This window comes from Melospiza melodia, chromosome 8, assembly GCF_035770615.1.
Source record: "Melospiza melodia melodia isolate bMelMel2 chromosome 8, bMelMel2.pri, whole genome shotgun sequence".
Classification (NCBI taxonomy): Eukaryota; Metazoa; Chordata; class Aves; order Passeriformes; family Passerellidae; genus Melospiza; species Melospiza melodia.
The window spans coordinates 40683995-40710627 of NC_086201.1; positions in this window are offsets into that span (position 1 = coordinate 40683995).

Below are 26633 nucleotides of genomic sequence, written 5' to 3' on the forward strand. Positions count from 1 at the left end.
ATACGCAGGATGGTTCCCAGACCAGAGGTGGCACCAGTTCCAAGTCGGGCTTGTTTGATAGTACCAAGGGGCTCCTGCAATCTGCCATCCAGAAGCGGGGCAGCTTACTTTTGTTTGCAAGGGAAACGGGCCGAGGTTTTGTCTGGGGGCCTATGGCTGGGAGTGACTGGCTGGCTCCTGAAAAACTACGATAGGCAGGATGGTTACCAGACTCATGGTGGCACCAGTGCCACGTTGGGCTGATTTGATAGTCCCAAGCGGCTCCTGCAATCTGCCATCAAAAAGTTGGCAGGCGAGTTTTGTTTTCCAGGGGAAAGCGCCGTTGTTTGTGTTTGGTGGACTGTGGCTGGGAGTGGCCGGCTGGCTCCTTAGAATCCACGATACGCAGGATGGTTCCCAGACCAGAGGTGGCATCAGTTCCAAGTCGGGCTGGTTTGATAGTACCAAGTGGCTCCTGCAATCTGCCATCCAGAAGCGGGGAAGCTTACTTTTGTTTGCCAGGGAAACGGGCCGAGGTTTGTGTCTGGGGGCCTATGGCTGGGAGTGACCGGCTGGCTCCTGAAAAGCTACGATAGGCAGGATGGTTACCAGACCCATGGTGGCACCAGTGCCAAGTTGGGCTGATTTGATAGTATCAAGCGGCTCCTGCAATCTGCCATCAAAAAGTTGGCAGGCGAGTTTTGTTTTCCAGGGAAAAGTGCCCTTGATTTTTTTTGGTGGCCTGTGGCTGGGAGTGGCCGGCTGGCTCCTTAGAATCCACGATACGCAGGATGGTTCCCAGACCAGAGGTGGCACCAGTTCCAAGTCGGGCTTGTTTGATAGTACCAAGTGGCTCCTGCAATCTGCCATCCAGAAGCGGGGCAGCTTACTTTTGTTTGCAAGGGAAACGGGCCGAGGTTTTTGTCTGGGGGCCTATGTATGGGAGTCACTGGCTGGCTCCTGAAAAGTTACGATAGGCAGGATGGTTACCAGACTCATGGTGGCGCAAGTGCCACGTTGGGCTGATTTGATAGTACCAAGCGGCTCCTGCAATCTGCCATCAAAATGTTGGCAGGCGAGTTTTGTTTTCCAGGGGAAAGCGCCGTTGTTTTTGTTTGGTGGACTGTGGCTGGGAGTGGCCGGCTGGCTCCTTAGAATCCACGATACGCAGGATGGTTCCCAGACCAGAGGTGGCACCAGTTCCAAGTCGGGCTGGTTTGATAGTACTAAATAGCTCCTGCAATCTGCCATCCAGAAGCGGGGCAGCTTACTTTTGTTTGCCAGGGAAACGGGCCGAGGTTTGTGTCTGGGGGCCTATGGCTGGGAGTGACCGGCTGGCTCCTGAAAAGCTACGATAGGCAGGATGGTGACCAGACCCATGGTGGCACCAGTGCCAAGTTGGGCTGATTTGATAGTATCAAGCGGCTCCTGATAACTGCCATGAAAAAGTTGGCAGGCGAGTTTTGTTTTCCAGGGAAAAGTGCCGTTGATTTTTTTTGGTGGCCTGTGGCTGGGAGTGGCCGGCTGGCTCCTTAGAATCCACGATACGCAGGATGGTTCCCAGACCAGAGGTGGCACCAGTGCCAAGTCGGGCTAGTTTGATGGTGCAAAGTGGCTCCTGCAATCTGCCATCCAGAAGCGGGGTAGCTTACTTTTGTTTGCCAGGGAAACGGGCCGAGGTTTTTTCTGGGGGCCTATGGGTGGGTCTGTCCGGCTGGCTCCTGAAAAGCTACGATAGGCAGGATGGTTACCAGACCCATGGTGGCACCAGTGCCAAGTTGGGCTGATTTGATAGTACCAAGTGGCTCCTGCAATCTGCCATCAAAAAGTTGGCAGGCGAGTTTTGTTTTCCAGGGAAAAGCGCCGTTTTTTGTGTTTGGCGGCCTATGGCTGGGAGTGGCCGGCTGGCTCCTTAGAATCCACGATACGCAGGATGGTTCCCAGACAAGAGGTGGCACCAGTGCCAAGTCGGGCTGGTTTGATGGTGCAAAGTGGCTCCTGCAATCTGCCATCAAAATGTTGGCAGGCGAATTTTGTTTTCCAGGGAAAAGCGCCGTTGTTTGTGTTTGGGGACCTGTGGCTGGGAGTGGCCGGCTGGCTAATTAGAATCAACAATACGCAGGATGGTTCCCAGACCAGAGGTGGCACCAGTGCCAAGTCGGGCTAGTTTGATGGTGCAAAGTGGCTCCTGCAATCTGCCATTAAAAAGTTGGCATACCAGTTTTGTTTTCCAGGGAAAAGCGCCGTTGTTTGTGTTTGGGGTTCTGTGCCTGGGAGTGGCCAGCTGACTCCTTAGAATCCACGATACACAGGATGGTTCCCAGACCAGAGGTGGCACCAGTGCCAAGTCGGGCTAGTTTGATGGTGCAAAGTGGCTCCTGCAATCTGCCATCCAGAAGCGGGGTAGCATACTTTTGTTTGCCAGGGAAACCGGCAGTGCTTTGTGTCTGGGGCCTATGGCTGGGAGTGACCGGCTGGCTCCTGAAAAGCTACGATAGGCAGGATGGTTACCAGACCCATGGTGGAACCAGTGCCAAGTTGGGCTGATTTGATTTTACCAAGTGGTTCCTGCAATCTGCCATCAAAAAGTTGGGAGGCGAGTTTTGTTTTCCAGGGAAAAGCGCCGTTGTTTGTGTTTGGGGTCCTGTGGCTGGGAGTGGCCGGCTGGCTCCTTAGAATCCACGATACGCAGGATGGTTCCCAGACCAGTGGTGGCACCAGTGCCAAGTTGGGCTGGTTTGATACCACAAAGTGGCTCCTGCAATCTGCCATCCAGAAGCGGGGCAGCTTACTTTTGTTTGCCAAGGAAACAGGCCGTGGTTTGTGTCTGGGGGCCTATGGCTGGGAGTGACCGGATGCCTCCTGAAAAGCTACGATAGGCAGGATGCTGACCAGACCCATGGTGGCACCAGTGCCAAGTTGGGCTGGTTTGATAGTACCAAGTGGCTCCTGCAATCTGCCATCAAAAAGTTGGCAGGCGAGTTCTGTTTTCCAGGGAAAAGCGCCGTTGTTTTTGTTTGGGGGCCTGTGGCTGGGAGTGGCCGGCTGGCTCCTGAAAAGCTACGATAGGCAGGATGGCTACCAGACCCATGGTGGCACCAGTGCCAAGTTGGGCTGGTTTGATAGTACCAAGCGGCTCCTGCAATCTGCCATCAAAAAGTTGGCAGGCGAGTTTTGTTTTCCAGGGAAAAGTGCCATTGTTTGTGTTTGGTGGACTGTGGCTGGGAGTGGCCGGCTGGCTCCTTAGAATCCACGATACGCAGGATGGTTCCCAGACCAGAGGTGGCACCAGTTCCAAGTCGGGCTAGTTTGATGGTGCAAAGTGGCTCCTGCAATCTGCCATCCAGAAGCGGGGCAGCTTACTTTTGTTTGCCAGGGAAAAGGGCCGAGGTTTTTTCTGGGGGCCTATGGGTGGGACTCTCCGGCTGGCTCCTGAAAAGCTACGATAGGCAGGATGGTGACCAGACCCATGGTGGCACCAGTGCCAAGTTAGGCTGGTTTGATAGTACCAAGTGGCTCCTGCAATCTGCCATCAAAAAGTTGGCAGGCGAGTTTTGTTTTCCAGGGAAAAGCGCCGTTGTTTGTGTTTGGTGGCCTGTGGCTGGGAGTGGCCGGCTGGCTCCTTAGAATCCACGATACGCAGGATGGTTACCAGACTCATGGTGGCACCAGTGCCAAGTCGGGCTTGTTTGATGGTGCAAAGTGGCTCCTGCAATCTGCCATCAAAATGTTGGCAGGCGAATTTTGTTTTCCAGGGAAAAGCGCCGTTGTTTGTGTTTGGGGGCCTGTGGCTGGGAGTGGCCGGCTGGCTAATTAGAATCCACGATACGCAGGATGGTTCCCAGACCAGAGGTGGCACCAGTGCCAAGTCGGGCTAGCTTGATGGTGCAAAGTGGCTCCTGCAATCTGCCATTAAAAAGTTGGCATGCCAGTTTTGTTTTCCAGGGAAAAGCGCCGTTGTTTGTGTATGGGGTTCTGTGGCTGGGAGTGGCCAGCTGGCTCCTTAGAATCCACGATACGCAGGATGGTTCCCAGACCAGAGGTGGCACCAGTTCCAAGTCGGGCTGCTTTGATAGTACCAAGTGGCTCCTGCAATCTGCCATCCAGAAGCGGGGCAGCTTACTTTTGTTTGCCAGGGAAACGGGCCGAGGTTTGTGTCTCGGGGCCTATGGCTGGGAGTGACCGGCTGGCTCCTGAAAAGCTACGATAGGCAGGATGGTTACCAGACCCATGGTGGCACCAGTGCCAAGTTGGGCTGATTTGATAGTATCAAGCGGCTCCTGCAATCTGCCATCAAAAAGTTGGCAGGCGAGTTTTGTTTTCTAGGGAAAAGTGCCCTTGATTTTTTTGGGTGGCCTGTGGCTGGGAGTGGCCGGCTGGCTCCTTAGAATCCACGATACGCAGGATGGTTCCCAGACCAGAGGTGGCACCAGTTCCAAGTCGGGCTTGTTTGATAGTACCAAGTGGCTCCTGCAATCTGCCATCCAGAAGCGGGGCAGCTTACTTTTGTTTGCAAGGGAAACGGGCCGAGGTTTTTGTCTGGGGGCCTATGTCTGGGAGTCACTGGCTGGCTCCTGAAAAGTTACGATAGGCAGGATGGTTACCAGACTCATGGTGGCGCCAGTGCCAAGTTGGGCTGATTTGATAGTACCAAGCGGCTCCTGCAATCTGCCATCAAAAAGTTGGCAGGCGAGTTTTGTTTTCCAGGGGAAAGCGCCGTTGTTTTTGTTTGGTGGACTGTGGCTGGGAGTGGCCGGCTGGCTCCTTAGAATCCACGATACGCAGGATGGTTCCCAGACCAGAGGTGGCACCAGTTCCAAGTCGGGCTGGTTTGATAGTACCAAGTGGCTCCTGCAATCTGCCATCCAGAAGCGGGGCAGCTTACTTTTGTTTGCCAGGGAAAAGGGCCGAGGTTTGTGTCTGGGGGCCTATGGCTGGGAGTGACCGGCTGGCTCCTGAAAAGCTACGATAGGCAGGATGGTGACCAGACCCATGGTGGCACCAGTGCCAAGTTGGGCTGATTTGATAGTATCAAGCGGCTCCTGATAACTGCCATGAAAAAGTTGGCAGGCGAGTTTTGTTTTCCAGGGAAAAGTGCCGTTGATTTTTTTTGGTGGCCTGTGGCTGGGAGTGGCCGGCTGGCTCCTTAGAATCCACGATACGCAGGATGGTTCCCAGACCAGAGGTGGCACCAGTGCCAAGTCGGGCTAGTTTGATGGTGCAAAGTGGCTCCTGCAATCTGCCATCCAGAAGCGGGGTAGCTTACTTTTGTTTGCCAGGGAAACGGGCCGAGGTTTTTTCTGGGGGCCTATGGGTGGGACTGTACGGCTGGCTCCTGAAAAGCTACGATAGGCAGGATGGTGACCAGACCCATGGTGGCACCAGTGCCAAGTTGGGCTGGTTTGATAGTACCAAGTGGCTCCTGCAATCTGCCATCAAAAAGTTGGCAGGCGAGTTTTGTTTTCCAGGGAAAAGCGCCCTTGTTTGTGTTTGGCGGCCTATGGCTGGGAGTGGCCGGCTGGCTCCTTAGAATCCACGATACGCAGGATGGTTCCCAGACAAGAGGTGGCACCAGTGCCAAGTCGGGCTGGTTTGATGGTGCAAAGTGGCTCCTGCAATCTGCCATTAAAAAGTTGGCATACCAGTTTTGTTTTCCAGGGAAAAGCGCCGTTGTTTGTGTTTGGGGTTCTGTGCCTGGGAGTGGCCAGCTGGCTCCTTAGAATCCACGATACACAGGATGGTTCCCAGACCAGAGGTGGCACCAGTGCCAAGTCGGGCTGGTTTGATGGTGCAAAGTGGCTCCTGCAATCTGCCATCCAGAAGCGGGGTAGCATACTTTTGTTTGCCAGGGAAACCGGCAGTGATTTGTGTCTGGGGCCTATGGCTGGGAGTGACCGGCTGGCTCCTGAAAAGCTACGATAGGCAGGATGGTTACCAGACCCATGGTGGAACCAGTGCCAAGTTGGGCTGATTTGATAGTACCAAGTGGTTCCTGCAATCTGCCATCAAAAAGTTGGCAGGCGAGTTTTGTTTTCCAGGGAAAAGCGCCGTTGTTTGTGTTTGGGGTCCTGTGGCTGGGAGTGGCCGGCTGGCTCCTTAGAATCCACGATACGCAGGATGGTTCCCAGACCAGTGGTGGCACCAGTGCCAAGTTGGGCTGGTTTGATACCACAAAGTGGCTCCTGCAATCTGCCATCCAGAAGCGGGGCAGCTTACTTTTGTTTGCCAAGGAAACAGGCCGTGGTTTGTGTCTGGGGGCCTATGGCTGGGAGTGACCGGATGCCTCCTGAAAAGCTACGATAGGCAGGATGGTGACCAGACCCATGGTGGCACCAGTGCCAAGTTGGGCTGGTTTGATAGTACCAAGCGGCTCCTGCAATCTGCCATCAAAAAGTTGGCAGGCGAGTTCTGTTTTCCAGGGAAAAGCGCCGTTGTTTTTGTTTGGGGGCCTGTGGCTGGGAGTGGCCGGCTGGCTCCTGAAAAGCTACGATAGGCAGGATGGCTACCAGACCCATGGTGGCAGCAGTGCCAAGTTGGGCTGGTTTGATAGTACCAAGTGGCTCCTGCAATCTGCCATCCAGAAGCGGGGCAGCTTACTTTTGTTTGCCAGGGAAACGGGCCGAGGTTTGTGTCTGGGGGCCTATGGCTGGGAGTGACCGGCTGGCTCCTGAAAAGCTACGATAGGCAGGATGGTGACCAGACCCATGGTGGCACCAGTGCCAAGTTAGGCTGGTTTGATAGTACCAAGTGGCTCCTGCAATCTGCCATCAAAAAGTTGGCAGGCGAGTTTTGTTTTCCAGGGAAAAGCGCCGTTGTTTGTGTTTGGGGGCCTGTGGCTGGGAGTGGCCGGCTGGCTCCTTAGAATCCACGATACGCAGGATGGTTACCAGACTCATGGTGGCACCAGTGCCAAGTCGGGCTGGTTTGATGGTGCAAAGTGGCTCCTGCAATCTGCCATCAAAATGTTGGCAGGCGAATTTTGTTTTCCAGGGAAAAGCGCCGTTGTTTGTGTTTGGGGGCCTGTGGCTGGGAGTGGCCGGCTGGCTAATTAGAATCCACGATACGCAGGATGGTTCCACGACCAGAGGTGGCACCAGTGCCAAGTCGGGCTAGCTTGATGGTGCAAAGTGGCTCCTGCAATCTGCCATTAAAAAGTTGGCATGCCAGTTTTGTTTTCCAGGGAAAAGCGCCGTTGTTTGTGTATGGGGTTCTGTGGCTGGGAGTGGCCAGCTGGCTCCTTAGAATCCACGATACGCAGGATGGTTCCCAGACCAGAGGTGGCACCAGTGCCAAGTCGGGCTGGTTTGATGGTGCAAAGTGGCTCCTGCAATCTGCCATCCTGAAGCGGGGTAGCATACTTTTGTTTGCCAGGGAAACCGGCAGTGCTTTGTGTCTGGGGCCTATGGCTGGGAGTGACCGGCTGGCTCCTGAAAAGCTACGATAGGCAGGATGGTTACCAGACCCATGGTGGAACCAGTGCCAAATTGGGCTGATTTGATAGTACCAAGTGGTTCCTGCAATCTGCCATCAAAAAGTTGGCAGGCCAGTTTTGTTTTCCAGGGAAAAGCGCCATTGTTTGTGTTTGGGCGCCTGTGGCTGGGAGTGGCCGGCTGGCTCCTGAAAAGCTACGATAGGCAGGATGGCTACCAGACCCATGGTGGCAGCAGTGCCAAGTTGGGCTGGTTTGATAGTACCAAGTGGCTCCTGCAATCTGCCATCCAGAAGCGGGGCAGCTTACTTTTTTTTGCCAAGGAAACGGGCCGTGGTTTTTGTCTGGGGGCCTATGGCTGGCAGTGGCCGGCTGGCTCCTGAAATTCCATGATACGCAGCATGGTTCCCAGACCCAAGGTGGCACCAGTGCCAAGTAGGGCTGGTTTGACAGAGTCAAGCGCCTCCTGCAATCTCCCATCCAGAAGTGGGGCAGCTGAGTTTTTTTTGCCTGTGAATCGGGCCCTTGTTTTTGATTGGGGTCTCTGGCCGAGAGTGGTCGGCTGGCTCCTGACAATCCACGATACGCAGGATGGTTCCCAGACCAGAGGTGGCACCAGTGCCAAGTCGGGCTGGTTTGATGGTGCAAAGTGGCTCCTGCAATCTGCCATCCAGAAGCGGGGCAGCTGAGTTTTGTTTGCCAGAGAAAAGGGCCATGGTTTTTTTTGGGGGGCATATGGCTGGGAGTGGCCGGCTGGCTCCTTAAAATGCTCGATACGCAGGATGGTGACCAGACCCAAGGTGGCACCAGTGCCAAGTTGTGCTGTTTTTGTAGTACCAAGTGCGTCCTGCAATTTGCCATCCAGAAGAGGGGCAGTTGAGTTTTGTTTGCCAGAGAAAAGGGCCGTGGTTTGTGTTTGAGGGCATATGGCTGAGAGTGGCCGGCTGACCCCTGAAAATCCACAATAGGCAGGATGGTTCCCAGAGCCAAGGTGGCACCAGTTCCAAGTCGGGCTGGTTTGATAGTACTAAATAGCTCCTGCAATCTGCCATCCAGAAGCGGGGCAGCTTAATTTTGTTTGCCAGGGAAACGGGCCGAGGTTTGTGTCTGGGGGCCTATGGCTGGGAGTGACCGGCTGGCTCCTGAAAAGCTACGATAGGCAGGATGGTTCCAGACCAGAGGTGGCACCAGTGCCAAGTCGGGCTAGTTTGATGGTGAAAAGTGGCTCCTGCAATCTGCCATCAAAAAGTTGGCAGGCGAGTTTTGTTTTCCAGGGAAAAGTGCCGTTGTTTGTGTTTGGTGGACTGTGGCTGGGAGTGGCCGGCTGGCTCCTTAGAATCCACGATACGCAGGATGGTTCCCAGACCAGAGGTGGCACCAGTTCCAAGTTGGGCTTGTTTGATAGTACCAAGTGGCTCCTGCAATCTGCCATCCAGAAGCGGGGCAGCTTACTTTTGTTTGCCAGGGAAACGGGCCGAGGTTTGTGTCTCGGGGCCTATGGCTGAGAGTGACCGGCTGGCTCCTGAAAAGCTACGATAGGCAGGATGGTTACCAGACCCATGGTGGCACCAGTGCCAAGTTGGGCTGATTTGATAGTATCAAGCGGCTCCTGCAATCTGCCATCAAAAAGTTGGCAGGCGAGTTTTGTTTTCCAGGGAAAAGTGCCCTTGATTTTTTTTGGCGGCCTGTGGCTGGGAGTGGCCGGCTGGCTCCTTAGAATCCACGATACGCAGGATGGTTCCCAGACCAGAGGTGGCACCAGTTCCAAGTCAGGCTTGTTTGATAGTACCAAGTGGCTCCTGCAATCTGCCATCCAGAATCGGGGCAGCTTACTTTTGTTTGCAAGGGAAACGGGCCGAGGTTTTTGTCTGGGGGCCTATGGCTGGGAGTGACTGGCTGGCTCCTGAAAAGCTACGATACGCAGGATGGTTACCAGACTCATGGTGGCACCAGTGCCAAGTCGGGCTAGTTTGATGGTGCAAAGCGGCTCCTGCAATCTGCCATCAAAAAGTTGGCAGGCGAGTTTTGTTTTCCAGGGAAAAGCGCCGTTGTTTGTGTTTGGGGGCCTATGGCTGGGAGTGGCCGGCTGGCTAATTAGAATCCACGATACGCAGGATGGTTCCCAGACCATGGTGGCACCAGTGCCAAGTCGGGCTAGTTTGATGGTGCAAAGTGGCTCCTGCAATCTGCCATGAAAAACTTGGCAGGCGAGTTTTGTTTTCCAGGGAAAAGCGCCATTGTTTGTGTTTGGTGGACTGTGGCTGGGAGTGGCCGGCTGGCTCCTTAGAATCCACGATACGCAGGATGGTTCCCAGACCAGAGGTGGCACCAGTTCCAAGTCGGGCTGGTTTGATAGTACCAAGTGGCTCCTGCAATCTGCAAACCAGAAGCGGGACAGCTTACTTTTGTTTGCCAGGGAAACGGGCCGAGGTTTCTGTCTGGGGGCCTATGGCTGGGAGTGACCGGCTGGCTCCTGAAAAGCTACGATAGGCAGGATGGTTACCAGACCCATGGTGGCACCAGTGCCAAGTTGGGCTGATTTGATAGTACCAAGCGGCTCCTGAAATCTGCCATCAAAAAGTTGGCAGGCGAGTTTTGTTTTCCAGGGAAAAGTGCCGTTGTTTGTGTTTGGGGGCCTGTGGCTGGGAGTGGCTGGCTGGCTCCTTAGAATCCACAATACGCAGGATGGTTCCCAGACCAGAGGTGGCACCAGTGCCAAGTCGGGCTAGTTTGATGGTGCAAAGTGGCTCCTGCAATCTGCCATTAAAAAGTTGGCATACCAGTTTTGTTTTCCAGGGAAAAGCGCCGTTGTTTGTGTTTGAGGTTCTGTGGCTGGGAGTGGCCACCTGGCTCCTTAGAATCCACGATACGCAGGATGGTTCCCAGACCAGAGGTGGCACCAATGCCAAGTCGGGCTGGTTTGATGGTGCAAAGTGGCTCCTGCAATCTGCCATCCAGAAGCGGGGTAGCATACTTTTGTTTGCCAGGGAAACCGGCAGTGCTTTGTGTCTGGGGCCTATGGCTGGGAGTGACCGGCTGGCTCCTGAAAAGCTACGATAGGCAGGATGGTTACCAGACCCATGGTGGAACCAGTGCCAAGTTGGGCTGATTTGATAGTACCAAGTGGTTCCTGCAATCTGCCATCAAAAAGTTGGCAGGCGAGTTTTGTTTTCCAGGGGAAAGCGCCGTTGTTTGTGTTTGGTGGACTGTGTCTGGGAGTGGCCGGCTGGCTCCTTAGAATCCACGATACGCAGGATGGTTCCCAGACCAGAGGTGGCACCAGTGCCATGTCGGGCTAGTTTGATGGTGCAAAGTGGCTCCTGCAATCTGCCATCAAAAAGTTGGCAAGCCAGTTTTGTTTTCCAGGGAAAAGTGCCGTTGTTTGTGTTTGGTGGACTGTGGCTGGGAGTGGCCGGCCGGCTCCTTAGAATCCACGATACGCAGGATGGTTCCCAGACCAGAGGTGGCACCAGTTCCAAGTCGGGCTGGTTTGATAGTACCAAGTGGCTCCTGCAATCTGCCATCCAGAAGCGGGGCAGCTTACTTTTGTTTGCCAGGGAAACGGGCCGAGGTTTCTGTCTGGGGGCCTATGGCTGGGAGTGACCGGCTGGCTCCTGAAAAGCTACGATAGGCAGGATGGTTACCAGACCCATGGTGGCACCAGTGCCAAGTTGGGCTGATTTGATAGTATCAAGCGGCTCCTGCAATCTGCCATCAAAAATATGGCAGGCGAGTTTTGTTTTCCAGGGAAAAGTGCCGTTGATTTTTTTTGGTGGCCTATGGCTGGGAGTGGCCGGCTGGATCCTTAGAATCCACGATACGCAGGATGGTTCCCAGACCAGAGGTGGCACCAGTTCCAAGTCGGGCTTGTTTGATAGTACCAAGGGGCTCCTGCAATCTGCCATCCAGAAGCGGGGCAGCTTACTTTTGTTTGCAAGGGAAACGGGCCGAGGTTTTGTCTGGGGGCCTATGGCTGGGAGTGACTGGCTGGCTCCTGAAAAACTACGATAGGCAGGATGGTTACCAGACTCATGGTGGCACCAGTGCCACGTTGGGCTGATTTGATAGTACCAAGCGGCTCCTGCAATCTGCCATCAAAAAGTTGGCAGGCGAGTTTTGTTTTCCAGGGGAAAGCGCCGTTGTTTGTGTTTGGTGGACTGTGGCTGGGAGTGGCCGGCTGGCTCCTTAGAATCCACGATACGCAGGATGGTTCCCAGACCAGAGGTGGCATCAGTTCCAAGTCGGGCTGGTTTGATAGTACCAAGTGGCTCCTGCAATCTGCCATCCAGAAGCGGGGAAGCTTACTTTTGTTTGCCAGGGCAACGGGCCGAGGTTTGTGTCTGGGGGCCTATGGCTGGGAGTGACCGGCTGGCTCCTGAAAAGCTACGATAGGCAGGATGGTTACCAGACCCATGGTGGCACCAGTGCCAAGTTGGGCTGATTTGATAGTATCAAGCGGCTCCTGCAATCTGCCATCAAAAAGTTGGCAGGCGAGTTTTGTTTTCCAGGGAAAAGTGCCCTTGATTTTTTTTGGTGGCCTGTGGCTGGGAGTGGCCGGCTGGCTCCTTAGAATCCACGATACGCAGGATGGTTCCCAGACCAGAGGTGGCACCAGTTCCAAGTCGGGCTTGTTTGATAGTACCAAGTGGCTCCTGCAATCTGCCATCCAGAAGCGGGGCAGCTTACTTTTGTTTGCAAGGGAAACGGGCCGAGGTTTTTGTCTGGGGGCCTATGTCTGGGAGTCACTGGCTGGCTCCTGAAAAGTTACGATAGGCAGGATGGTTACCAGACTCATGGTGGCGCAAGTGCCACGTTGGGCTGATTTGATAGTACCAAGCGGCTCCTGCAATCTGCCATCAAAAAGTTGGCAGGCGAGTTTTGTTTTCCAGGGGAAAGCGCCGTTGTTTTTGTTTGGTGGACTGTGGCTGGGAGTGGCCGGCTGGCTCCTTAGAATCCACGATACGCAGGATGGTTCCCAGACCAGAGGTGGCACCAGTTCCAAGTCGGGCTGGTTTGATAGTACCAAGTGGCTCCTGCAATCTGCCATCCAGAAGCGGGGCAGCTTACTTTTGTTTGCCAGGGAAAAGGGCCGAGGTTTGTGTCTGGGGGCCTATGGCTGGGAGTGACCGGCTGGCTCCTGAAAAGCTACGATAGGCAGGATGGTTACCAGACCCATGGTGGCACCAGTGCCAAGTTGGGCTGATTTGATAGTATCAAGCGGCTCCTGATAACTGCCATGAAAATGTTGGCAGGCGAGTTTTGTTTTCCAGGGAAAAGTGCCGTTGATTTTTTTTGGTCGCCTGTGGCTGGGAGTGGCCGGCTGGCTCCTTAGAATCCACGATACGCAGGATGGTTCCCAGACCAGAGGTGGCACCAGTGCCAAGTCGGGCTAGTTTGATGGTGCAAAGTGGCTCCTGCAATCTGCCATCCAGAAGCGGGGTAGCTTACTTTTGTTTGCCAGGGAAACGGGCCGAGGTTTTTTCTGGGGGCCTATGGGAGGGTCTGTCCGGCTGGCTCCTGAAAAGCTACGATAGGCAGGATGGTTACCAGACCCATGGTGGCACCAGTGCCAAGTTGGGCTGATTTGATAGTACCAAGTGGCTCCTGCAATCTGCCATCAAAAAGTTGGCAGGCGAGTTTTGTTTTCCAGGGAAAAGCGCCGTTGTTTGTGTTTGGCGGCCTATGGCTGGGAGTGGCCGGCTGGCTCCTTAGAATCCACGATACGCAGGATGGTTCCCAGACAAGAGGTGGCACCAGTGCCAAGTCGGGCTGGTTTGATGGTGCAAAGTGGCTCCTGCAATCTGCCATCAAAATGTTGGCAGGCGAATTTTGTTTTCCAGGGAAAAGCGCCGTTGTTTGTGTTTGGGGACCTGTGGCTGGGAGTGGCCGGCTGGCTAATTAGAATCAACGATACGCAGGATGGTTCCCAGACCAGAGGTGGCACCAGTGCCAAGTCGGGCTAGTTTGATGGTGCAAAGTGGCTCCTGCAATCTGCCATTAAAAAGTTGGCATACCAGTTTTGTTTTCCAGGGAAAAGCGCCGTTGTTTGTGTTTGGGGTTCTGTGCCTGGGAGTGGCCAGCTGACTCCTTAGAATCCACGATACACAGGATGGTTCCCAGACCAGAGGTGGCACCAGTGCCAAGTCGGGCTAGTTTGATGGTGCAAAGTGGCTCCTGCAATCTGCCATCCAGAAGCGGGGTAGCATACTTTTGTTTGCCAGGGAAACCGGCAGTGATTTGTGTCTGGGGCCTATGGCTGGGAGTGACCGGCTGGCTCCTGAAAAGCTACGATAGGCAGGATGGTTACCAGACCCATGGTGGAACCAGTGCCAAGTTGGGCTGATTTGATTTTACCAAGTGGTTCCTGCAATCTGCCATCAAAAAGTTGGCAGGCGAGTTTTGTTTTCCAGGGAAAAGCGCCGTTGTTTGTGTTTGGGGTCCTGTGGCTGGGAGTGGCCGGCTGGCTCCTTAGAATCCACGATACGCAGGATGGTTCCCAGACCAGTGGTGGCACCAGTGCCAAGTTGGGCTGGTTTGATACCACAAAGTGGCTCCTGCAATCTGCCATCCAGAAGCGGGGCAGCTTACTTTTGTTTGCCAAGGAAACAGGCCGTGGTTTGTGTCTGGGGGCCTATGGCTGGGAGTGACCGGATGCCTCCTGAAAAGCTACGATAGGCAGGATGCTGACCAGACCCATGGTGGCACCAGTGCCAAGTTGGGCTGGTTTGATAGTACCAAGTGGCTCCTGCAATCTGCCATCAAAAAGTTGGCAGGCGAGTTCTGTTTTCCAGGGAAAAGCGCCGTTGTTTTTGTTTGGGGGCCTGTGGCTGGGAGTGGCCGGCTGGCTCCTGAAAAGCTACGATAGGCAGGATGGCTACCAGACCCATGGTGGCAGCAGTGCCAAGTTGGGCTGGTTTGATAGTACCAAGTGGCTCCTGCAATCTGCCATCCAGAAGCGGGGCAGCTTACTTTTGTTTGCCAGGGAAACGGGCCGAGGTTTGTGTCTGGGGGCCTATGGCTGGGAGTGACCGGCTGGCTCCTGAAAAGCTACGATAGGCAGGATGGTGACCAGACCCATGGTGGCACCAGTGCCAAGTTGGGCTGATTTGATAGTACCAAGCGGCTCCTGCAATCTGCCATCAAAAAGTTGGCAGGCGAGTTTTGTTTTCCAGGGAAAAGTGCCATTGTTTGTGTTTGGTGGACTGTGGCTGGGAGTGGCCGGCTGGCTCCTTAGAATCCACGATACGCAGGATGGTTCCCAGACCAGAGGTGGCACCAGTTCCAAGTCGGGCTAGTTTGATGGTGCAAAGTGGCTCCTGCAATCTGCCATCCAGAAGCGGGGTAGCTTACTTTTGTTTGCCAGGGAAACGGGCCGAGGTTTTTTCTGGGGGCCTATGGGTGGCACTCTCCGGCTGGCTCCTGAAAAGCTACGATAGGCAGGATGGTGACCAGACCCATGGTGGCACCAGTGGCAAGTTAGGCTGGTTTGATAGTACCAAGTGGCTCCTGCAATCTGCCATCAAAAAGTTGGCAGGCGAGTTTTGTTTTCCAGGGAAAAGCGCCGTTGATTTTTTTTGGTGGCCTATGGCTGGGAGTGGCCGGCTGGCTCCTTAGAATCCACCATACGCAGGATGGTTACCAGACTCATGGTGGCACCAGTGCCAAGTCGGGCTGGTTTGATGGTGCAAAGTGGCTCCTGCAATCTGCCATCAAAATGTTGGCAGGCGAATTTTGTTTTCCAGGGAAAAGCGCCGTTGTTTGTGTTTGGGGGCCTGTGGCTGGGAGTGGCCGGCTGGCTAATTAGAATCCACGATACGCAGGATGGTTCCCAGACCAGAGGTGGCACCAGTGCCAAGTCGGGCTGGTTTGATAGTACCAAGTGGCTCCTGCAATCTGCCATCCAGAAGCGGGGAAGCTTACTTTTGTTTGCCAGGGAAACGGGCCGAGGTTTTTTCTGGGGGCCTATGGCTGGGAGTGACCGGCTGGCTCCTGAAAAGCTACGATAGGCAGGATGGTTACCAGACCCATGGTGGCACCAGTGCCAAGTTGGGCTGATTTGATAGTATCAAGCGGCTCCTGCAATCTGCCATCAAAAAGTTGGCAGGCGAGTTTTGTTTTCCAGGGAAAAGTGCCCTTGATTTTTTTTGGTGGCCTGTGGCTGGGAGTGGCCGGCTGGCTCCTTAGAATCCACGATACGCAGGATGGTTCCCAGACCAGAGGTGGCACCAGTTCCAAGTCGGGCTTGTTTGATAGTACCAAGTGGCTCCTGCAATCTGCCATCCAGAAGCGGGGCAGCTTACTTTTGTTTGCAAGGGAAACGGGCCGAGGTTTTTGTCTGGGGGCCTATGTCTGGGAGTCACTGGCTGGCTCCTGAAAAGTTACGATAGGCAGGATGGTTACCAGACTCATGGTGGCGCCAGTGCCACGTTGGGCTGATTTGATAGTACCAAGCGGCTCCTGCAATCTGCCATCAAAAAGTTGGCAGGCGAGTTTTGTTTTCCAGGGGAAAGCGCCGTTGTTTTTGTTTGGTGGACTGTGGCTGGGAGTGGCCGGCTGGCTCCTTAGAATCCACGATACGCAGGATGGTTCCCAGACCAGAGGTGGCACCAGTTCCAAGTCGGGCTGGTTTGATAGTACCAAGTGGCTCCTGCAATCTGCCATCCAGAAGCGGGGCAGCTTACTTTTGTTTGCCAGGGAAAAGGGCCGAGGTTTGTGTCTGGGGGCCTATGGCTGGGAGTGACCGGCTGGCTCCTGAAAAGCTACGATAGGCAGGATGGTTACCAGACCCATGGTGGCACCAGTGCCAAGTTGGGCTGATTTGATAGTATCAAGCGGCTCCTGATACCTGCCATGAAAAAGTTGGCAGGCGAGTTTTGTTTTCCAGGGAAAAGTGCCGTTGATTTTGTTTGGCGGCCTGTGGCTGGGAGTGGCCGGCTGGCTCCTTAGAATCCACGATACGCAGGATGGTTCCCAGACCAGAGGTGGCACCAGTGCCAAGTCGGGCTAGTTTGATGGTGCAAAGTGGCTCCTGCAATCTGCCATCCAGAAGCGGGGTAGCTTACTTTTGTTTGCCAGGGAAACGGGCCGAGGTTTTTTCTGGGGGCCTATGTGTGGCACTCTCCGGCTGGCTCCTGAAAAGCTACGATAGGCAGGATGGTGACCAGACACATGGTGGCACCAGTGCCAAGTTGGGCTGGTTTGATAGTACCAAGTGGCTCCTGCAATCTGCCATCAAAAAGTTGGCAGGCGAGTTTTGTTTTCCAGGGAAAAGCGCCCTTGTTTGTGTTTGGCGGCCTATGGCTGGGAGTGGCCGGCTGGCTCCTTAGAATCCACGATACGCAGGATGGTTCCCAGACAAGAGGTGGCACCAGTGCCAAGTCGGGCTGGTTTGATGGTGCAAAGTGGCTCCTGCAATCTGCCATCAAAATGTTGGCAGGCGAATTTTGTTTTCCAGGGAAAAGCGCCGTTGTTTGTGTTTGGGGACCTGTGGCTGGGAGTGGCCGGCTGGCTAATTAGAATCCACGATACGCAGGATGGTTCCCAGACCAGAGGTGGCACCAGTGCCAAGTCGGGCTAGTTTGATGGTGCAAAGTGGCTCCTGCAATCTGCCATTAAAAAGTTGGCATACCAGTTTTGTTTTCCAGGGAAAAGCGCCGTTGTTTGTGTTTGGGGTTCTGTGCCTGGGAGTGGCCAGCTGGCTCCTTAGAATCCACGATACACAGGATGGTTCCCAGACCAGAGGTGGCACCAGTGCCAAGTCGGGCTGGTTTGATGGTGCAAAGTGGCTCCTGCAATCTGCCATCCAGAAGCGGGGTAGCATACTTTTGTTTGCCAGGGAAACCGGCAGTGATTTGTGTCTGGGGCCTATGGCTGGGACTGTCCGGCTGGCTCCTGAAAAGCTACGATAGGCAGGATGGTGACCAGACCCATGGTGGAACCAGTGCCAAGTTGGGCTGATTTGATAGTACCAAGTGGTTCCTGCAATCTGCCATCAAAAAGTTGTCAGGCGAGTTTTGTTTTCCAGGGAAAAGCGCCGTTGTTTGTGTTTGGGGTCCTGTGGCTGGGAGTGGCCGGCTGGCTCCTTAGAATCCACGATACGCAGGATGGTTCCCAGACCAGTGGTGGCACCAGTGCCAAGTTGGGCTGGTTTGATACCACAAAGTGGCTCCTGCAATCTGCCATCCAGAAGCGGGGCAGCTTACTTTTGTTTGCCAAGGAAACAGGCCGTGGTTTGTGTCTGGGGGCCTATGGCTGGGAGTGACCGGATGCCTCCTGAAAAGCTACGATAGGCAGGATGGTGACCAGACCCATGGTGGCACCAGTGCCAAGTTGGGCTGGTTTGATAGTACCAAGCGGCTCCTGCAATCTGCCATCAAAAAGTTGGCAGGCGAGTTCTGTTTTCCAGGGAAAAGCGCCGTTGTTTTTGTTTGGGGGCCTGTGGCTGGGAGTGGCCGGCTGGCTCCTGAAAAGCTACGATAGGCAGGATGGCTACCAGACCCATGGTGGCAGCAGTGCCAAGTTGGGCTGGTTTGATAGTACCAAGTGGCTCCTGCAATCTGCCATCCAGAAGCGGGGCAGCTTACTTTTGTTTGCCAGGGAAACGGGCCGAGGTTTGTGTCTGGGGGCCTATGGCTGGGAGTGACCGGCTGGCTCCTGAAAAGCTACGATAGGCAGGGTGGTGACCAGACCCATGGTGGCACCAGTGCCAAGTTGGGCTGATTTGATAGTACCAAGCGGCTCCTGCAATCTGCCATCAAAAAGTTGGCAGGCGAGTTTTGTTTTCCAGGGAAAAGTGCCATTGTTTGTGTTTGGTGGACTGTGGCTGGGAGTGGCCGGCTGGCTCCTTAGAATCCACGATACGCAGGATGGTTCCCAGACCAGAGGTGGCACCAGTTCCAAGTCGGGCTAGTTTGATGGTGCAAAGTGGCTCCTGCAATCTGCCATCCAGAAGCGGGGTAGCTTACTTTTGTTTGCCAGGGAAACGGGCCGAGGTTTTTTCTGGGGGCCTATGGGTGGCACTCTCCGGCTGGCTCCTGAAAAGCTACGATAGGCAGGATGGTGACCAGACCCATGGTGGCACCAGTGGCAAGTTAGGCTGGTTTGATAGTACCAAGTGGCTCCTGCAATCTGCCATCAAAAAGTTGGCAGGCGAGTTTTGTTTTCCAGGGAAAAGCGCCGTTGTTTGTGTTTGGGGGCCTGTGGCTGGGAGTGGCCGGCTGGCTCCTTAGAATCCACGATACGCAGGATGGTTACCAGACTCATGGTGGCACCAGTGCCAAGTCGGGCTGGTTTGATGGTGCAAAGTGGCTCCTGCAATCTGCCATCAAAATGTTGGCAGGCGAATTTTGTTTTCCAGGGAAAAGCGCCGTTGTTTGTGTTTGGGGGCCTGTGGCTGGGAGTGGCCGGCTGGCTAATTAGAATCCACGATACGCAGGATGGTTCCCAGACCAGAGGTGGCACCAGTGCCAAGTCGGGCTAGCTTGATGGTGCAAAGTGGCTCCTGCAGTCTGCCATTAAAAAGTTGGCATGCCAGTTTTGTTTTCCAGGGAAAAGCGCCGTTGTTTGTGTATGGGGTTCTGTGGCTGGGAGTGGCCAGCTGGCTCCTTAGAATCCACGATACGCAGGATGGTTCCCAGACCAGAGGTGGCACCAGTTCCAAGTCGGGCTGGTTTGATGGTGCAAAGTGGCTCCTGCAATCTGCCATCCTGAAGCGGTGTAGCATACTTTTGTTTGCCAGGGAAACCGGCAGTGCTTTGTGTCTGGGGGCCTATGGCTGGGAGTGACCGGCTGGCTCCTGAAAAGCTACGATAGGCAGGATGGTTACCAGACCCATGGTGGAACCAGTGCCAAATTGGGCTGATTTGATAGTACCAAGTGGTTCCTGCAATCTGCCATCAAAAAGTTGGCAGGCCAGTTTTGTTTTCCAGGGAAAAGCGCCATTGTTTGTGTTTGGGGTCCTGTGGCTGGGAGTGGCCGGCTGGCTCCTGAAAAGCTACGATAGGCAGGATGGCTACCAGACCCATGGTGGCAGCAGTGCCAAGTTGGGCTGGTTTGATAGTACCAAGTGGCTCCTGCAATCTGCCATCCAGAAGCGGGGCAGCTTACTTTTTTTTGCCAAGGAAACGGGCCGTGGTTTTTGTCTGGGGGCCTATGGCTGGCAGTGGCCGGCTGGCTCCTGAAATTCCATGATACGCAGCATGGTTCCCAGACCCAAGGTGGCACCAGTGCCAAGTAGGGCTGGTTTGACAGAGTCAAGCGCCTCCTGCAATCTCCCATCCAGAAGTGGGGCAGCTGAGTTTTTTTTGCCTGTGAATCGGGCCCTTGTTTTTGATTGGGGTCTGTGGCCGAGAGTGGTCGGCTGGCTCCTGACAATCCACAATACGCAGGATGGTTCACAGACCCAAGGTGGCACCAGTGCCAAGTCGGGCTGGTTTGATAGTACCAAGTGGCTCCTGCAATCTGCCATCCAGAAGCGGGGCAGCGGATTTTTGTTTGCCAGAGAAAAGGGCCGTGGTTTGTTTTTGGGGGCATATGGCTGGGAGTGGCCGGCTGGCTCCTTAAAATCCTCGATACGCAGGATGGTGACCAGAACCAAGGTGGCACCAATGCCAAGTTGGGCTGTTTTTGTAATACCAAGTGCGTCCTGCAATTTGCCATCCAGAAGAGGGGCAGTTGAGTTTTGTTTGCCAGAGAAAAGGGCCGTGGTTTGTGTTTGAGGGCATATGGCTGAGAGTGGCCGGCTGACACCTGAAAATCCACAATAGGCAGGATGGTTCCCAGAGCCAAGGTGGCACCAGTGCCAAGTTGGGCTGGTTTGATAGTACTAAATAGCTCCTGCAATCTGACATCCAGAAGCGGGGCAGTTTAATTTAGTTTGCCAGGGAAACGGGCCGAGGTTTTTGTCTGCGGGCCTATGGCTGGGAGTGACCGGCTGGCTCCTGAAAAGCTACGATAGGCACGATGGTGACCAGACACATGGTGGCACCAGTGCCAAGTTGGGCTGGTTTGATAGTACCAAGTGGCTCCTGCAATCTGCCATCAAAATGTTGGCAGGCGAGTTTTGTTTTCCAGGGAAAAGCGCCGTTGTTTGTGTTTGGGGGCCTGTGGCTGGGAGTGGCCAGCTGGCTCCTTAGAATCCACGATACGCAGGATGGTTCCCAGACCTGAGGTGGCACCAGTGCCAAGTCGGGCTGGTTTGATGGTGCAAAGTGGCTCCTGCAATCTGCCATCCAGAAGCGGGGCAGCTGAGTTTTGTTTGCCAGAGAAAAGGGCCGTGGTTTTTTTTTGGCGGCATATGGCTGGAAGTGGCTGGCTGGCTCCTTAAAATGCTCGATACGCAGGATGGTGACCAGACCCAAGGTGGCACCAGTGCCAAGTTGTGCTGTTTTTGTAGTACCAAGTGCGTCCTGCAATTTGCCATCCAGAAGAGGGGCAGTTGAGTTTTGTTTGCCAGAGAAAAGGGCCATGGTTTTTGTTTGGGTGCATATGGCTGAGAGTGGCCGGCTGGCCCATGAAAATCCACGATAGGCAGGATGGTTCCCAGAGCCAAGGTGGCACCAGGGCCAAGTTGGGCTGGTTTGATAGTACCAAGCGGCTCCTGCAATCTGCCATCAAAAAGTTGGCAGGCGAGTTTTGTTTTCCAGGGAAAAGTGCCGTTGATTTTGTTTGGCGGCCTGTGGCTGGGAGTGGCCGGCTGGCTCCTTTGAATCCACGATACGCAGGATGGTTCCCAGACCAGAGGTGGCACCAGTTCCAAGTCGGGCTTGTTTGATAGTACCAAGTGGCTCCTGCAATCTGCCATCCAGAAGCGGGGCAGCTTACTTTTGTTTGCCAGGGAAACGGGCCGAGGTTTGTGTCTGGGGGCTTATGGCAGGGAGTGACTGGCTGGCTCCTGAAAAGCTACGATAGGCAGGATGGTTACCAGACTCATGGTGGCACCAGTGCCACGTTGGGCTGATTTGATAGTACCAAGCGGCTCCTGCAATCTGCCATCAAAAAGTTGGCAGGCGAGTTTTGTTTTCCAGGGGAAAGCGCCGTTGTTTGTGTTTGGTGGACTGTGGCTGGGAGTGGCCGGCTGGCTCCTTAGAATCCACGATACGCAGGATGGTTCCCAGACCAGAGGTGGCACCAGTTCCAAGTCGGGCTGGTTTGATAGTACCAAGTGGCTCCTGCAATCTGCCATCCAGAAGCGGGGAAGCTTACTTTGTTTGCCAGGGAAACGGGCCGAGGTTTTTGTCTGGGGGCCTATGGCTGGGAGTGGCCGGCTGGCTAATTAGAATCCACGATACGCAGGATGGTTCCCAGACCAGAGGTGGCACCAGTGCCAAGTCGGGCTGGTTTGATAGTACCAAGTGGCTCCTGCAATCTGCCATGAAAAAGTTTGCAGGCGAGTTTTGTTTTCCAGGGAAAAGTGCCGTTGTTTCTGTTTGGTGGACTGTGGCTGGGAGTGGCTGGCTGGCGCCTTAGAATCCACGATACGCAGGATGGTTCCCAGACCAGAGGTGGCACCAGTGCCAAGTCGGGCTGGTTTGATAGTACCAAGTGGCTCCTGCAATCTGCCATCCAGAAGCGGAGAAGCTTACTTTTGTTTGCCAGGGAAACGGGCCGAGGTTTGTGTCTGGGGGCCTATGGCTGGGAGTGACCGGCTGGCTCCTGAAAAGCTACGATAGGCACCATGGTTACCAGACACATGGTGGCACCAGTGCCAAGTTGGGCTGATTTGATAGTATCAAGCGGCTCCTGCAATCTGCCATCAAAAAGTTGGCAGGCAAGTTTTGTTTTCCAGGGAAAAGTCCCGTTGATTTTTTTTGGTGGCCTGTGGCTGGGAGTGGCCAGCTGGCTCCTTATAATCCACGATACGCAGGATGGTTCCCAGACCAGAGGTGGCACCAGTGCCAAGTCGGGCTGGTTTGATGGTGCAAAGTGGCTCCTGCAATCTGCCATACAGAAGCGGGGCAGCTGAGTTTTGTTTGCCAGAGAAAAGGGTCGTGGTTTTTTTTGCGGGGCATATGGATTGGAGTGGCCGGCTGGCTCCTTAAAATGCTCGATACGCAGGATGGTGACCAGACCCAAGGTGGCACCAGTGCCAAGTTGTGCTGTTTTTGTAGTATCAAGTGCGTCCTGCAATTTGCCATCCAGAAGAGGGGCAGTTGAGTTTTGTTTGCCAGAGTAAAGGGCCGTGGTTTGTGTTTGAGGGCATATGGCTGAGAGTGGCCGGCTGAACCCTGAAAATCCACAATAGGCAGGATGGTTCCCAGAGCCAAGGTGGCACCAGTTCCAAGTCGGGCTGGTTGGATAGTACTAAATAGCTCCTGCAATCTGCCATCCAGAAGCGGGGCAGCTTAATTTTGTTTGCCAGGGAAACGGGCCGAGGTTTGTGTCTGGGGACCTATGGCTGGGAGTGACCGGCTGGCTCCTGAAAAGCTACGATAGGCAGGATGCTTCCCAGACCAGAGGTGGCACCAGTGCCAAGTCGGGCTAGTTTGATGGTGAAAAGTGGCTCCTGCAATCTGCCATCAAAAAGTTGGCAGGCGAGTTTTGTTTTCCAGGGAAAAGTGCCGTTGATTTTGTTTGGCGGCCTGTGGCTGGGAGTGGCCGGCTGGCTCCTTAGAATCCACGATACGCAGGATGGTTCCCAGACCAGAGGTGGCACCAGTTCCAAGTCGGGCTTGTTTGATAGTACCAAGTGGCTCCTGCAATCTGCCATCCAGAAGCGGGGCAGCTTACTTTTGTTTGCCAGGGAAACGGGCCGAGGTTTGTGTCTGGGGGCCTATGGCTGTGAGTGACCGGCTGGCTCCTGAAAAGCTACGATAGGCAGGATGGTGACCAGACCCATGGTGGCACCAGTGCCACGTTGGGCTGATTTGATAGTACCAAGCGGCTCCTGCAATCTGCCATCAAAAAGTTGGCAGGCGAGTTTTGTTTTCCAGGGGAAAGCGCCGTTGTTTGTGTTTAGTGGACTGTGGCTGGGAGTGGCCGGCTGGCTCCTTAGAATCCACGATACGCAGGATGGTTCCCAGACCAGAGGTGGCACCAGTGCCATGTCGGGCTAGTTTGATGGTGCAAAGTGGCTCCTGCAATCTGCCATGAAAAAGTTGGCAGGCGAGTTTTGTTTTCCAGGGAAAAGTGCCGTTGTTTGTGTTTGGTGGACTGTGGCTGGGAGTGGCCGGCCGGCTCCTTAGAATCCACGATACGCAGGATGGTTCCCAGACCAGAGGTGGCACCAGTTCCAAGTCGGGCTGGTTTGATAGTACCAAGTGGCTCCTGCAATCTGCCATCCAGAAGCGGGGCAGCTTACTTTTGTTTGCCAGGGAAACGGGCCGAGGTTTCTCTCTGGGGGCCTATGGCTGGGAGTGACCGGCTGGCTCCTGAAAAGCTACGATAGGCAGGATGGTTACCAGACCCATGGTGGCACCAGTGCCAAGTTGGGCTGATTTGATAGTATCAAGCGGCTCCTGCAATCTGCCATCAAAAATATGGCAGGCGTGTTTTGTGTTCCAGGGAAAAGTGCCGTTGATTTTTTTTGGTGGCCTATGGCTGGGAGTGGCCGGCTGGATCCTTAGAATCCACGATACGCAGGATGGTTCCCAGACCAGAGGTGGCACCAGTTCCAAGTCGGGCTTGTTTGATAGTACCAAGGGGCTCCTGCAATCTGCCATCCAGAAGCGGGGCAGCTTACTTTTGTTTGCAAGGGAAATGGGCCGAGGTTTTGTCTGGGGGCCTATGGCTGGGAGTGACTGGCTGGCTCCTGAAAAACTACGATAGGCAGGATGGTTACCAGACTCATGGTGGCACCAGTGCCACGTTGGGCTGATTTGATAGTCCCAAGCGGCTCCTGCAATCTGCCATCAAAAAGTTGGCAGGCGAGTTTTGTTTTCCAGGGGAAAGCGCCGTTGTTTGTGATTGGTGGACTGTGGCTGGGAGTGGCCGGCTGGCTCCTTAGAATCCACGATACGCAGGATGGTTCCCAGACCAGAGGTGGCACCAGTTCCAAGTCGGGCTGGTTTGATAGTACCAAGTGGCTCCTGCAATCTGCCATCCAGAAGCGGGGTAGCTTACTTTTGTTTGCCAGGGAAACGGGCCGAGGTTTTTTCTGGGGGCCTATGGGTGGGACTGTCCGGCTGGCTCCTGAAAAGCTACGATAGGCAGGATGGTGACCAGACCCATGGTGGCACCAGTGCCAAGTTGGGCTGATTTGATAGTATCAAGCGGCTCCTGCAATCTGCCATGAAAAATTTGGCAGGCGAGTTTTGTTTTCCAGGGAAAAGTGCCCTTGATTTTTTTTGCTGGCCTGTGGCTGGGAGTGGCCGGCTGGCTCCTTTGAATCCACGATACGCAGGATGGTTCCCAGACCAGAGGTGGCACCAGTTCCAAGTCGGGCTTGTTTGATAGTACCATGTGGCTCCTGCAATCTGCCATCCAGAAGCGGGGCAGCTTACTTTTGTTTGCAAGGGAAACGGGCCGAGGTTTTTGTCTGGGGGCCTATGTCTGGGAGTCACTGGCTGGCTCCTGAAAAGCTACGATAGGCAGGATGGTTACCAGACTCATGGTGGCGCCAGTGCCACGTTGGGCTGGTTTGATAGTACCAAGCGGCTCCTGCAATCTGCCATCAAAAAGTTGGCAGGCGAGTTTTGTTTTCCAGGGGAAAGCGCCGTTGTTTGTGTTTGGTGGACTGTGGCTGGGAGTGGCCGGCTGGCTCCTTAGAATCCACGATACGCAGGATGGTTCCCAGACCAGAGGTGGCACCAGTTCCAAGTCGGGCTGGTTTGATAGTACCAAGTGGCTCCTGCAATCTGCCATCCAGAAGCGGGGCAGCTTACTTTTGTTTGCCAGGGAAAAGGGCCGAGGTTTGTGTCTGGGGGCCTATGGCTGGGAGTGACCGGCTGGCTCCTGAAAAGCTACGATAGGCAGGATGGTTACCAGACCCATGGTGGCACCAGTGCCAAGTTGGGCTGATTTGATAGTATCAAGCGGCTCCTGATATCTGCCATGAAAAAGTTGGCAGGCGAGTTTTGTTTTCCAGGGAAAAGTGCCGTTGATTTTTTTTGGTGGCCTGTGGCTGGGAGTGGCCGGCTGGCTCCTTAGAATCCACGATACGCAGGATGGTTCCCAGACCAGAGGTGGCACCAGTGCCAAGTCGGGCTACTTTGATGGTGCAAAGTGGCTCCTGCAATCTGCCATCCAGAAGCGGGGTAGCTTACTTTTGTTTGCCAGGGAAACGGGCCGAGGTTTTTTCTGGGGGCCTATGGGTGAGACTGTCCGGCTGGCTCCTGAAAAGCTACGATAGGCAGGATGGTGACCAGACCCATGGTGGCACCAGTGCCAAGTTGGGCTGGTTTGATAGTACCAAGTGGCTCCTGCAATCTGCCATCAAAAAGTTGGCAGGCCAGTTTTGTTTTCCAGGGAAAAGCGCCGTTGTTTGTGTTTGGGGGCCTGTGGCTGGGAGTGGCCGGCTGGCTCCTTTGAATCCACGATACGCAGGATGGTTCCCAGACAAGAGGTGGCACCAGTGCCAAGTCGGGCTAGTTTGATGGTGCAAAGTGGCTCCTGCAATCTGCCATCAAAATGTTGGCAGGCGAATTTTGTTTTCCAGGGAAAAGCGCCGTTGTTTGTGTTTGGGGGCCTGTGGCTGGGAGTGGCCGGCTGGCTCCTTAGAATCCACGATACGCAGGATGGTTCCCAGACCAGAGGTGGCACCAGTGCCAAGTCAGGCTAGTTTGATGGTGCAAAGTGGCTCCTGCAATCTGCCATTAAAAAGTTGGCATACCAGTTTTGTTTTCCAGGGAAATGCGCCGTTTTTTGTGTTTGGGGTTCTGTGGCTGGGAGTGGCCAGCTGGCTCCTTAGAATCCACGATACGCAGGATGGTTCCCAGACCAGAGGTGGCACCAGTGCCAAGTCGGGCTGGTTTGATGGTGCAAAGTGGCTCCTGCAATCTGCCATCCTGAAGCGGGGTAGCATACTTTTGTTTGCCAGGGAAACCGGCAGTGCTTTGTGTCTGGGGCCTATGGCTGGGAGTGACCGGCTGGCTCCTGAAAAGCTACGATAGGCAGGATGGTTACCAGACCCATGGTGGAACCAGTGCCAAGTTGGGCTGATTTGATTGTACGAAGTGGTTCCTGCAATCTGCCATCAAAAACTTGGCAGGCGAGTTTTGTTTTCCAGGGAAAAGCGCCGTTGTTTGTGTTTGGGGTCCTGTGGCTGGGAGTGGCCGGCTGGCTCCTTAGA